Source organism: Papio anubis, chromosome 15 (genome assembly GCF_008728515.1).
Source record: "Papio anubis isolate 15944 chromosome 15, Panubis1.0, whole genome shotgun sequence".
Lineage (NCBI taxonomy): Eukaryota > Metazoa > Chordata > Mammalia > Primates > Cercopithecidae > Papio > Papio anubis.
Genome location: NC_044990.1, coordinates 17,247,211 through 17,260,912, shown reverse-complemented (window position 1 = coordinate 17,260,912; position 13,702 = coordinate 17,247,211).

Sequence of the window (13,702 nt, the reverse complement as noted above, 5' to 3'; positions counted from 1 at the left end):
CCTGACCTCAAATGATCCATCTGCCTCGGCCTCCCAAAGTGCTGGCAGCCACCAGCCTTACAGGTGTAAGCCACTGTGCCCGGCCTGATGCAGCCACTTTGGAAAAAATTTCGGCAATTTCACAGATGTTAAATATAAAGGTACCGTATGATCCAGCAACACCCGTTGTAGATATATATCCAAGAGAAAGGAAAACAACCTCCACACAAAAATTTGTACGTGAGTGTTCATAGTAGCAATAATCATAATAGCCTAAAAGTGGAAACAATCCAAATGTCCATCAACTGGTTAATGGATAAGTAAAAGGTGGCATGTTTATACAAAGGAATATTTTTCAGCAATAAAAGCAAGTGAAAAACTGAGACATCCTACAGCATGGACAGACCTTGAAAACATCATTCTAAGTGAAAGAAGCCAGTCACCAAGGATGATATAATTGTATAATTCCACTTACATAAAATGTCCCAAATAGGCCAACATATAAAGATGGGAAAAAGAATAGTGGTTGCCTAGTCCTGGAGGAGATGGGAAGGTGTATTGAGAGTGACAACTAAAGGGTGTGGTGTTTTCTTTTGGGGTAATGAAAACAGTCTAAATTTGGCCAGGTGCGGTGGCTCATGCCTGTAATCCCAGCACTTTGAGAGACCGAGGTGGATGGATTACTTGAGGTCGGGAGTTTGAGACCAGCCTGGCCAAGATGGTAAAACCCTATCTCTACTAAAAGTACAAAAATTAATCAGGTGTGGTGGCAGGCGCTTGTAATCCCAGCTACTTGGGAGGCTGAGCCAGGAGAATTGCTTGAACCTGGGAGGTGAAGGTTGCAGTGAGCCAAGATCGAGTCACTGAATTCCAGCCTGGACAACAGAGTTAGTGCGATGGTTTAATACTGAGTGTCAACTCGATTGGATTGAAGGATACAAAGTATTGATCCTGGGTGTGTCTGTGAGGGTGTTGCCAAAGGAGTTTAACATTTGAGTCAGTGGGCTGGGAAAGGCAGACCCACCCTCAATCTGGGTGGACACAATCTAATAAGCTGCCAGCGCAGCTAGAGTATAAGCAGGCAGAAAAATGTGAAAGGAGAGACTGGCTTAGCCTCCCAGCCTACATCTTTCTCCTGTGCTGGATGCTTCCTGCCCTGGAATATCGGACTCCAAATTCTTCAGTTTTGGAACTTGGTCTAGCTCTCCTTGCTCCTCAGCCTACAGATGACCTATTGTGGGCCCTCGTGATCATTTGAGTTAATACTTAATAAACTTCCCTATATATATCTAGGACTAATGGAATATATATATGTATGTTCCATTAGTTCTGTCCCTCTAGAGAACTCTGACTAATACAGTAAGACTCTGTCTCAAAAACCAAAAAAAAAAAAAAGATGAAAAAAATGATCTAAATTTGATTGTGGTGATGGTTGCATACCCCTGTGAACATGCTAAAAACCATTGATGTATATACTTCAAATGAGTAAAACATATGGTATACATGTTATATCTCAAGGAAACTGTTTTTTAATCACAATCAATAATATCTTTCCTAATGATTATCTTTAAATCTGTGTTTCCTCTAGTTGCCGACACAAATTCAGTCACACAGGCTAGAAACTTGAAATGCATCTTAATGCATTTTCTCTCATTCATCCTCCACTTCGATTTAGACACATCTATTTGATTTCTTCTTTTATTTTATATTTCCCTAACATCACTAAATTATTTAGCGATTTTTATTCCTACTGCTTGAATTCAAGCTGTGATATATTCTTTCCCTCTGGATTGCTGCCTCCTTCTTCAGTCTGTTTTCTATGTCTCTAATCTGGGCCTCCTCCACGCTACAGCAATGATAATCTTTCTAAATCAGCGTGGTTATGTCTGTAGTAACTGTTTAACATGTGTCAGTGATGCTTTTTAGCTTTCCGTACAAAGTTCAAAATTCCTGAGCTTAGCGTGCATGACTCTTCAAGAACTGGTAATGCCAATCTCTCCACTTCCCCAAGCCAACCCATTTCTCCAGCCATATGAATCTACTTAAGGCATCTTGAACTTGCAATTCTATTTTAAATCTACAGCTCCTGGCATATTTACAAAATCAGTACATCTCTGTTGAATAAATAGGTATAATAAATAAGAATTCATTACAGATATAAATATTACTATGTTCACTCAACTATTCATTCATTAGCAACTCTTCTATTAGTTAGTTGATGTCTAGAGACTGTAGGCTCCAGTTCCGAAAGAACAAAATCGAGCATCATGTGGTTTAAGCATATAACAAAATCAAGCATTGAGTGAGTTGCGTGTGTGCATTTATGTGTGTTTTGTGTGTGTGTGTGTCATCATGAGGTAGGCATATATGGGTTCCGGAAAGAAAAAGGAAAAGAGTTACTGAGAACACAAATTCAAGCAGGATTAACAGTTGTCACGGGTGGAAGAGGGAAACTATGTACCACCCAGAAGCCATTCCTCTCTGAGCTTCAAACAGAGCTCAGTGTATTGTCAACAGTCTGCAAATATTCAATGCCCAAGGAAAAAATTATTATCACACTAAGAGAATTTGCATTGTACTAGAACATTTTTCAGTTGCTTGGGGTGGTGCCTTGTGAAATTAATCCTTCTAATCTCTTAGGTGTTTCTATTATCAGCAACACAGATCTTTAGCTTATGTAATAACCGGTTCGTTTGAGCCATATCTGGAGCAATGTCCAGATTTACTTTCTGTTCCTTGATTCAGTTTTATTCCTTTTAGCTATAGTAATAACTAATCCTTGAGTGGTTCCAGGAATGACTCATTCTGGTTAGGTCACCGAGATTGGTACTGATTTTTGATCAATGGAATTTCAGATTATGACAATCTCAATATGTATAAAACCTCAAGTCATTTCAGAAGTGTCATTTAAATATTTCCATGATTTAACTCAAACAGAAGGTTGTTAGTTACCTCCTGCTTTTGATGAAGGGCAGATCATCACAAAGTTGTAGTGATCACTCTGTTTATTTTGTATAGTTGTATACACTTTTCTTGAAGGCTTATAAATCTCCGAAATTGAGAGACATCTGGTAAAAGGTAGTTATACAATGTAAACACAGAAATAAGATAGAAAACTAGGCAATTGAATAGGAGAAAATGTTATTCTAGGCACTCAAATTGCCTTTTCTACAATTATCAGAAATTGAGACAAAAGATATTCTTTTGCACCATTCCTTGAAGGCCAAAAAAAAAAACAGGGATTCTCCTGTAGCATTATAGTAAGAAAAGAAATGTTAGAGCTAAAGCCTCCCCACCCTATTTCTTGCGGTCCTCATGCATTAATACATGACTTCAAGGCAAATTAAAAACAAAATAGAACACTTGAGCAACTGTCTTTCTTTTCAATGGGAGAGTCTTCGAGTGTCTAAAGAGAGAATCACCCTGAGACACTGAGCCTCTATAATTAGGATTGATATGTCAACAGCAAGTATCTGATAATCTCTACTCCTATCACATGAGAGTAAGGTTTTTCCAAAACATTCCAGAGCTTTTATGTTATCTTAGTGCTCTCAGCATGAAAACACATATAGGTACACACACACACATAAGCAAACATACACTTTCTGACACATACAACTTGTGCACACACAGAATCACACACGATGCTTCCGTTATAAAGTAATACTTTTTTCTCCTAGCAAGTTCACAGAAGTAAGATAAAGTAATATTTCTTGAAGCCACATTTGAAAGAACTGTCCCTACCTTTCCTCTCTCTGGATGTCTTAGGAAAGTCCAAAGAAACTATGACATCAAGAAACAATCATGACCTGATTTGACTGTTTTGAAAAAGTAAACTCTTCAAAAATTTGTAATGGTTTATTTAATTTTCATCATTCAAATCTACTGAATACCTTGAAATATACTGAATATGAAATTGTGGTATGGGAGTTTCCTGTTTTAAAATTTTTTAATTAAATTTTAAATTCAGCGTATTATTACTCTTGGACACATCACTTTAATTATTTATTAAACATAGATATAATTAGCTTGAGAAAGTACTTTCCCTTTTTTTTTTCCTTTGGCAGGGAACCAGTGGAGAAAAATCAATCTAGTCAGTCCAACTTAAAAATCAGGGCAGTTTTTATACTATGTAAAACTGGTACTTCCAGATTCCAGCTGCATAGATGAGTTGCAAAGCAATAAACCAAATGATTAAAAGAAATTATCTGATTCAGTCCCAGCAACAGAAATTTGTCCTATTCATAACATTTTAAATTTTCACTGATTTTTTTTTCTTTTTGTGTCTTGATGCTCTCTGTTAACATGAGCCTTTAAATATCAATCATTTTTAACTTTCTCATTTATTTCTCTCCTGAATTTCACAATTGTGAAATCGATGCACATTTTTCTAATATTTTTAAATGCTCTTATAGTTATCTTTGTGTATCACTTTCTACATAGAGATATCAAACTACTAACAAATGTCATCCACTCACCCTTCCACCATTCCACTGTCATCCAGCATTCACTGCGTGCCACTCACTGTTGTGTGCTGGAGACAGAAGGAAGTATGAGATCCCTTGTGGGGGCTAATGTAAACACAGTCCCGCATAATGCTATTTGTAAATGGTAACAGATTTATGGGTAAAGAATAATGTAACACGGAATGACAACATATTCTTGCCATTCTCAACACATTCAAATTTATTTTTGTTTCTTATAGCTTGCATCACTGTTTAACATAATGATTATTAAAACATTTTAATTGTCTCTCCCCTAGTAAAATAGAAACTAACTCCATGAGAGTAGAATGAAGTCTCTTTTTATGTTAATAATTGTTACAGCCTCAATTCCTAGAAGAATGCCTATCATACAGTGGTTGTACAACAAAGACTTGTTGGATAAGCCAACTAATGATAACTATGTGTCACTTGGCACATAAGCCACAGCTGGTTGGGTCGCTTATAGATGCCATGAAATACACATAAGTATCAAGTATCTGATCCCATTCAGGAGCAACTGTGTCACACGTCATGGATCAGGTGTGAGTGGATTAGAGACACCATCCACGGCAGTTTAGAAAATAGGTTTTCTTCTCATAGTCCTGTGCAACAAGAAAAGCCATGAAAATAAATAACCATGAAGTTATTCACATAAAATAGAAGCTATAACTGTATATGGTGATAGCACTGTATTGTAGTTAATGCTTTCAATTGCTTTAGTCAGTGAATACCATATAAATGGAGAGAAAAATGTTTCTTTATGTATCTTATAAAATAACAAATATACTGTGCATTCAAAACTGGAAACAGCCTACTCCTATTTATTAATTACTATTCCTAAATGTATTACTTTCACCCCTGACTAAAGAATCAAAAACACTATGAGAGGCCTAGTCGTTTTTCAAAGTACAGATGAAAAGAGAGAGAAAGAGACAGACAGGGAGAGAGAGAGAGAGAGAGAGAGAGAGAGAGAGAAACTGAGAGAGAGAGACTGAGAGAGCCAAAGGTCCAAGCATGCCTCAGTAAAGAGAAAGTTCAGACGAAAAGTGATGAAAGTTTTTAAACTGCTGAGACGTGTATACAGCCAGAATCTATGTACTACTGGCCCGATGAGCAGGAGATTATACACACCTTCCCTGTATCCAGACCCTCAGTGCCTATCAGGAATATCTCTGTGACCCGGAATCAAAATCACTGGCTCAGGAAGATGACGATTATCATATATATATATATATAGGCCAGCACATTTACAAACATGAATATTAATCACAAAGAGCATAGGACTCACGGTTACACCAAGCATATGTAAATGTAAACTAGTTCAAAACAATTCTCTAAATTAACATGACATTCTTCAACTAAAGTTAGGCCTGTGGGCATTTAGAGGAATTTAGAGTCAGATGATAGATCAAGTACCTCAAGGAAATTCACAAGGAAGTGCATTACATACAATGAATGAGCCCTTGTTGAGTGACACGTGATCATTTTAAAGTTTTATACACTTAAAAATATACACAGATGACTGTTTGCAATCATGCAAATTATTTGAAAAAAATTAAATTGAAACTTTGATACAAGTAGATTGGGGAGTCATTCGGGGACTTTAATTGAACACATTTCTAAATTATCACAGAGTCAGTGAATATTACATATGTGAAACATTTAACATGGAAAATGATATATAAATTACATAAATATAAATTGTAAGATATATAGACATGCATGAATACACAAATACGCATAGTTCTGTATCTATATCCATTAAATTAGTATTTTTAAAGAATTTTTTTTTTGTTCTTGTTAGGCACAGTGGCTCATACCTGTAATCCCAGCACTTTGGGAGGCTGAGGCAGGAGAATCCCTTGAGGCCAGGGGTTTGAGACTAGTCGGGGCAACAAAGCAAGACCCCGTCTCTGCAAAGAAATGAAAACATTAGCCTGGCTAATTGTGTGGTGATATGTGCCTGCAGCCCCAGCTACTCAGGAGGCTGAGATAGGAGGATTATTAGACTCCAGGAATTTGAGGCTCCAGTGAGCCATGATCATGCCACTGCATTCCAGCCTGGGTGACAGAACAAGATTCTGCCTCTAAAGAAAAAAAAAATCTGTGACAAGTGCTGTATAACGTACTAGAGAAACACTGATAAACAAGATAAGACAGTTCTTGTATTATATGAAATTTATCATACAATAAAATTTCAGACTATATTGCATATCATAGTTCAGTGTATGTATACATATACATGTACATATATATGTACATATATACATATATGTGTACATATATGTATATACGAAATGTGTATATGCATATGTGTGTACATATACATATATGTATACATGTATATGTATGTATATGTATTCATATGTATACTTTTAGTTTAGCACAATTTCAGATTTAGAGAAAAATTATGAAGATAGAGTTTCCATGTATTCCCACTCAACTTCCCCTATTATTAACATTTAACATGAGTTTGGTGTATTTGTTACAATTAATGAACCAATATTGACACACTATTATAAACTAAATTCAACACTGTACTTTATTCAGGCTCCCATCCAGTATAGCACATTACATTCGTTGTCATGTCTTCTGTGGCTCCTATTGGCTCTGACAGTTTCTCAGAATTATCTTGTTTTTGACAATCTTGCTTGTTTTCAGGAGTACGGCTCAGAAGCTTTGTATAATGTCCCTCAACTGGACTTTGTGTGATGTTTTTCTTGTGATTAGACCTGACTTATGTGTTCTTGGGAGAAAGACCACTGAGGTAAAGTGCCATTCGCATCACATCATATCAAGTGTACATACAATTAAGGTGACTTACCACTGTTGATGTTAACCTTGATTACCTGGCTAAGATAGTTTTTGGTCACGTTTCTCCCCTGGAAAGTTATTCTTTTTCCTCTTTTCACACTCTATTCTTTGAAAGGAAATCACTATGCTTAGCCTACCCATAAGGAGTGGGGAATTATGTTCCACCACTTTAAGAGCAGACTGTCTGTAAGATTCTTTTGTGTAGTACATTTGTCTATTCTTCCCCCACTTATTTATTCTTAATCATTTATATTACTGTGAACTCATGGGTATTTATTTATTTCATACTTTGGGTTATAGTTCAATGCTACTTAATTTTTCTGCTCCAATTGTTCCAGCTTTGGTCATTGATAGATCTTTCAGCTGACTTCTGTGCCCCTTTGTCATACCTCCATAATTTTTTGTTAACACTTCCTTCTAACACTACTCCGGCCTGATCTTGTGTACTTTTGCCCCAATCCTCAAATCAGCATCACTCTAAGAAACCCTGGTTCCTTTTTTTGGAGAATAATGTAAGAAACTTGGAGCCAGGCATAGGTATGCTCTTTGCTACTGGAGTATCATTAATTTTAGGGCTGATGAAAAATGAAAATATATGTGTGTATACCAACCTCTCTCTCTGTGTGTGTGTGTGTATGTGTATATATATATATATGTCATCATCATATCCCCAGAAATCTAAAATGTTGTTGTCTAGCTAGTTCCTATACAGAAGAGAAGATTTTGAATGTCCTCACTACAACAAATGATACATGTTTAAGGTAATAAATTTATAATTTTTTAAAAGACAATTTAAATTTTAAAAATTTACTGAGCATACATTTGTCTTAGTATGTCTCAAAATGAATTGTTTCTCCATTATTCTGAATTATCAGGAAATATCTTTGTGACACAGAGTATGGCATTTAATATTCCACACATTTTGTCAGGACATAGTACACATTGTGAAGACGAGCAATGCATGTAGTAGCTGTCTCCTTCAATGTTTCTTCTTTAAGAAAGGAAAGTGGTTGCAAGTTTGCTTTGCTCTCCACTATCTACTTAGTATAACTCTGTTCAGAACAAAAGACAACAGGAACAAACACTTTACATTACTTAAAATCTTTTTTTTCTACACAAAGCTGGCACAGTGAAGGTTCTCAATTCACATTTGCTGTATTCTTCAATTGCACGAGTGAATGAATGAATAAGTTCCTCAGAAGCCTACTATTGTAAGTATATTGCCATTGCCAGGGAAGAGTTCAAAGAACTAAGCCTTGACTTTAGGCTTGACTTAAAAAAGTATTTCATGCTCTTCTCTTATCCTTTGCCATTCACCTTTGTGTGTCCTACAGAAATTATTGCTTTGAGTGAGAAAGCCAACGCATTTCATACTGTGAACTGTGAAGTTGTTGCAGTTTCAGTGGATTTTCATTATAACCATCACGTCTAGATACATACACCAAAGAAAGCCAGTTTGGGCCATATGAGCATTGTACTCTTGTCAGACTTAAATAAATAGATTTCCTGAGACTATGATGTGCTGGTAGGAGGTCCTGACCTTCCACTAACGGGTCTTTTCATAATAGAACCCCAGTGGAAATCATCAAGTATATGAGTGTCAATGATCTCCCAATGGCTGAAGCATGGAAGAGACTGCCTTCTTCGTGAAGGCATGCCAGTTGGTGGAGATCCACAGAGAAGTCTGCCTGGCAAATAGATATTGAGTTCTTCTACAACCAAGCCAAATCCCACTGCTTCCAAAAAATACTTTGAGAAGAAAAGTCAGTAGATCATCTCATATGCACCTGCAACTTCTCGTGTCAGAAAAGAACTACAGGTAGAACCCACTTTTATCATTTCAAAGATGAATATTTATAGAAGGTGATAAATCTAATACGTTGGTATTCACAAATATTATTATAAATGTATATTGCACAGCCTAGTAAATCTAGTAAACAATAATATAGTACGTTTCAAAATTGCAAAGAAATTAAATTTCAAATGTTTTCACCACAAAAATGATGTATGTGAGACGATTGTTATGTTAATTCATTTGATTTAATTATTCTATATTGCAGTCTTAGATTATATGATTATATCTTCTACCCCTGAAGTATATGCAAATATAATTTGTCAATTATAATTATATAACTAAAGACATTTTCAAAAATTTAAAAGTATTACTCTAAATGTTTTGTTTTTGTAGTATTGGCTAAGGCTTTTCAAGTTTGGTTTGTTGCTAATATATGAGAGTCATGTATTGGTAAAATGTTGTTGTCTAGCTAGTTCCTATATAGAAGAGAGGATTTTGAAAGTTCTCACTACAACAAATGATAAATGTTTAAGGTAACAAATTTTCTAATTACACCGATTTGATCATTGCACAAGATATACACACATGGAAACACCACATTGTGCTCCATAAATATGTACAATTATTTTTGTCAATTAAAAATAAAACAAAACTTAAACAGACGAATAACTCACTTGAGTACTTCTAAGATCCTGTCTTCAATAGAAAACGGAAACATTCTTCCTTCTTAGTCTTAGTGGAACTTTTATGTATACCAAAGTAGTATCACAAGCATTGAAAGTTTCTGACCAATGGTCCTAAAATATTCCTCTTGAATTCCTAGCACTAAAGGACATTGTCTTTTAAGGTAACAAAGATTGTAGTTTTAGATTATTAGCATCAGCAGTCTAAGTTAACTCTTGCAGTGGATGTATATGTGCTTGAAACAAAGGGTAATCATGTTTTAAAATATCACTTCCAGTGGCAAAATGACTTAACTGATTGTGAATGATCCTTGTCCCTGAGATTTATAGTTTATGTAGTTATTGTGCTCTCAAATTCAATATCAATTTATTCAATATAACTATTTTTAAACATATTTTAAAAACTTCATCTCTTCTCTTGCTCCTGTGACAGCTCAGTACAGGAAGGTAAGGGCCCTGCTCTTCCTTGTCTTCATCCAGGAACACAGACTGCCCCTTCCTGTGACTCTGCACTCTCCAGACCCTCAAATCCTTACTGGTTATCTGGAGGATGGGGAAAAGATGTAGAGGCTCTCACCAAGGTTTTAGAGCCGTGTGATTGTCATCATCATATCCCCAGAAATCTAATCACGTGATTCATACTTTCTAAAATTTGAGAACAGTCCTCATTTAGTATTGGATAGAATTATGCCCCCCAAAGTTCATATGTTGAAGGCCTAACCCCAATGTGACTCTATTTGGAAATAGAGCCCTTAAGGAGGTATTTAAGGTTAAATCACATGAGAAGGATGTGACTCTAATCCAATAGGATCGGTGCCCTTGTAAGAAGAGAAAGAGATGCCAGGGGTGTGCACAGAAGAAACACCATGGGAGGACACAGCGAGAATGCAACCATCCAAAAGCCAAGGAGAAAAACTTCAGGAAAAACAAAAACTAGCTGATGCCTTGGTCTTGGACGTCCAGGCTCCAGAACTTTGAGAGACAAACTTCTGTTGGTTAAGTCACTCAGTCTGTATTTTTTGTTATGGCAGCCCGCGTTTGCTAATATATTTTGTTATACTTGGAAACATGTTGGAAAACTCTTTGAAATTTCCCTTACCTATTTTGTAAATTCACCTCTTTCCTTTTATTCCCACTATCACTATCTTATTTATGATGCTTATGCCATATCTGTCCTATCTCCAACCTGGTACCCTCCCAATCAATGCAAGGCTGCCAGAAGCACCTGTCTAAAATGTGTATGCAAGCATGTGACCTTACAGTATGACATCTTTCAGAGGCTAACCAAGCCTTTAAACAAAATCCAAATAACCAAGTGTAGGTACGATGAACTTATTGTGAAATATTTGCCTATCCAGCTATCATCTCTTACCATCTGCCACCCAATTTCCGCAAAAGGCCGTGTGCCAGCCCCGTAGATTGCCTAAAATTCTCTGAACGCAGTCACTATTTCTGACCTTCCAGATTTCACCTTCGTCATGGAAAGCTCTCACCACTTAACTAGCTTCTACTGGTCCCAAGGCTCAACTTAGCTTAAATCTCCTGGCCTATTATCCCTGATTTTCCTATATCCCAAGATTCTCCTTTCTTTGTGATTCAGTAGCAAACTCTCCCTGCAAACTCTTCTCTAACACTGGCCATATTTCTGTAGTGATTTTAGCTGCTTTTCTCATGAGATATGGCCTTTATAAAAGCAAGGATTCTGTCTTTCAGAATAAACATTGAATACATGTTTTTTTGCCTGTATGCATGAATGAATCCAAGATCCAATTTATTTCTGCATTCATGGCTTTCAATCAAATGACAGAAATTCACTACAGAAATGGAAATATAACTTCACTACATTGTCAGGATAAATTCATTCAAATGTCCAGCAGTTTTTTTTCAGGTGTCTTTAGTTGGATTTCAGAACCAGAAAAAGAGATTTATCACGGCCTGCTTTCCTTGGAGCATGAAAGTTCACGTTTATGTTGAAAGTTGCTCTATCATTTTCTTTGAAGAAGCAACCCTAATGTTTGCATCTTTTAGCCAACTCTGTGAATGGGAAAAGTAGGACTGTGTGGTCTCTGTCTTTAAAGAAGGTGGGTGGTGTGTTTTGTTAAACAACGTACCCACCCCCACCCACTGAGGTCAACCACAATTCAATAGTGATGGAGATTTCTAGACCACCTGGGTTTAGTAGTCATGCCCTATTCTTTTTGACTAGGGAGACCTAGAAAGGAGAAATCAGTGAACCAAGTGCATGGAAATAGTCCAAAGGAACAAATAAATATTAGAAACAGGTGTGAGATATTTCCTGGGGAAAATGATGCATTAATTTATTCTGACTGGCAGTGAACCATGCCATATTTCCTGAAGAATTAGCTACCTTAAAACATTTTCACAAAGGAGTTAAGTATAAACATGTTTTTTCTTTTTTCATTTCAAGCCAAGTTCTTCAAAGCTCATACATCTGCATAAAAAAACTTTTAGGCAATTATGAAACTGCAAAAAATGTTTTATTCCTCCTCTATTTCCCACTGATAATGTATCCTTTAAGCATAACTAAATATATGAAGCACGTTTTTATCATAAGGAAAGCTCATAATCTATGTTTTATACTTGTCCCATATTCTAGTCTTATAGCAAAATGTCACGGCATCTTGATGTTTAGTTTTATGTATTTTTATGTCCTGCCTCTTTCACAGAAGGATTAGAGGTTTTGGCATTGAGTATGTTACTTGTTGAATACCGTAGTTTGAATGGCATCACGTTTTACAAAAAAAAAGTTACTTGACTTCCTGAGGTTATCGGGATGTTTGATATTATCTATAGGAAATTGGGTTGCTACTATAGAATGGTTTGAACAAGAGAGCAGCACATAAAGATTGAAATTTATATCTGTGTCCAGACTCTGCCCCAAATTCCATATGGATATATCCAAATGCTCATTTGGCATCTCTACTTACGTGTCTAATGTGTCTAGAGCAAAACCATTTCTCCCACCATTCCTTTCTGCTCCCTTTGCTGAAGCCACAGTGGCCTCCATGCTGTCTCCTGGACCTGCCAAGCAACTTCTTAACTCAGGGCCTGGAATGCTCTTCTCAAGTCTATCAGCTAGAGTTGAATGAGAGAGAACCTATAGGACATAAAACTATTTATTACCAGGGATTGGCACTTGAGGGGCTTGGCTAAGCCAATCTGAACATTGTAGGGCAGGCAGGTGGCCAGGGAAGGAGCATGATAAGCGTGGTGGAATTCCACTGGCATGGGCTGAAGCTGTTGTTTATGGGCAGAATTTTTTTTCTCTCTCTGGGAATTCTCAGTCCTACTTTGACGGCCTTTCAACTAATTAAGTTGAGCCCACCATTATTTTCCAGGATAATATGCCTTATTAAAATCAACTAACTAGGGAGTATAATTAATGTGCAAAGTAACTTCACAGCAACACCTAGATTGGCGTTTGTGTAACTGGGAACTGGAGCTTTGCCAAACTGACACCTCAAAAAAGCCATCGCAGTCAGATATCCCTGTGGCCTTTTCTCTTACTTCCTTCAAATTATGGGTCATATCTTACCTTAGAGGAATCTCCCCTGACCATAGTCTGCTGATATCACATCACTCTCCCATAGGGAGCATAGGAGCAACTCCCACCCCATTCTCATTATCCTACCGTTTTCTTTCTCAATCCCTACCTTTCATTTTATATACTTGTTTATTCTTTTTATACCCTTATAGAATGCAAACTCCATCAGAATTCTTTTTAATATTTTCCCTGTTTTATTTTATTGCTCTATCCTCTGTGTTCAGAGCCTGGGGCAGAGTAGGTATTTGATAAAAATAAAATGGATAAACTACAGTTATGAATGATATATAGAAAAGGACACTCATTTAAAAGTGCGAATTTTGAAGATGGTTATTGCTTCCTTCAAATCTCCCTATTCTTTTGGTAAATCAGAATCAGAAAG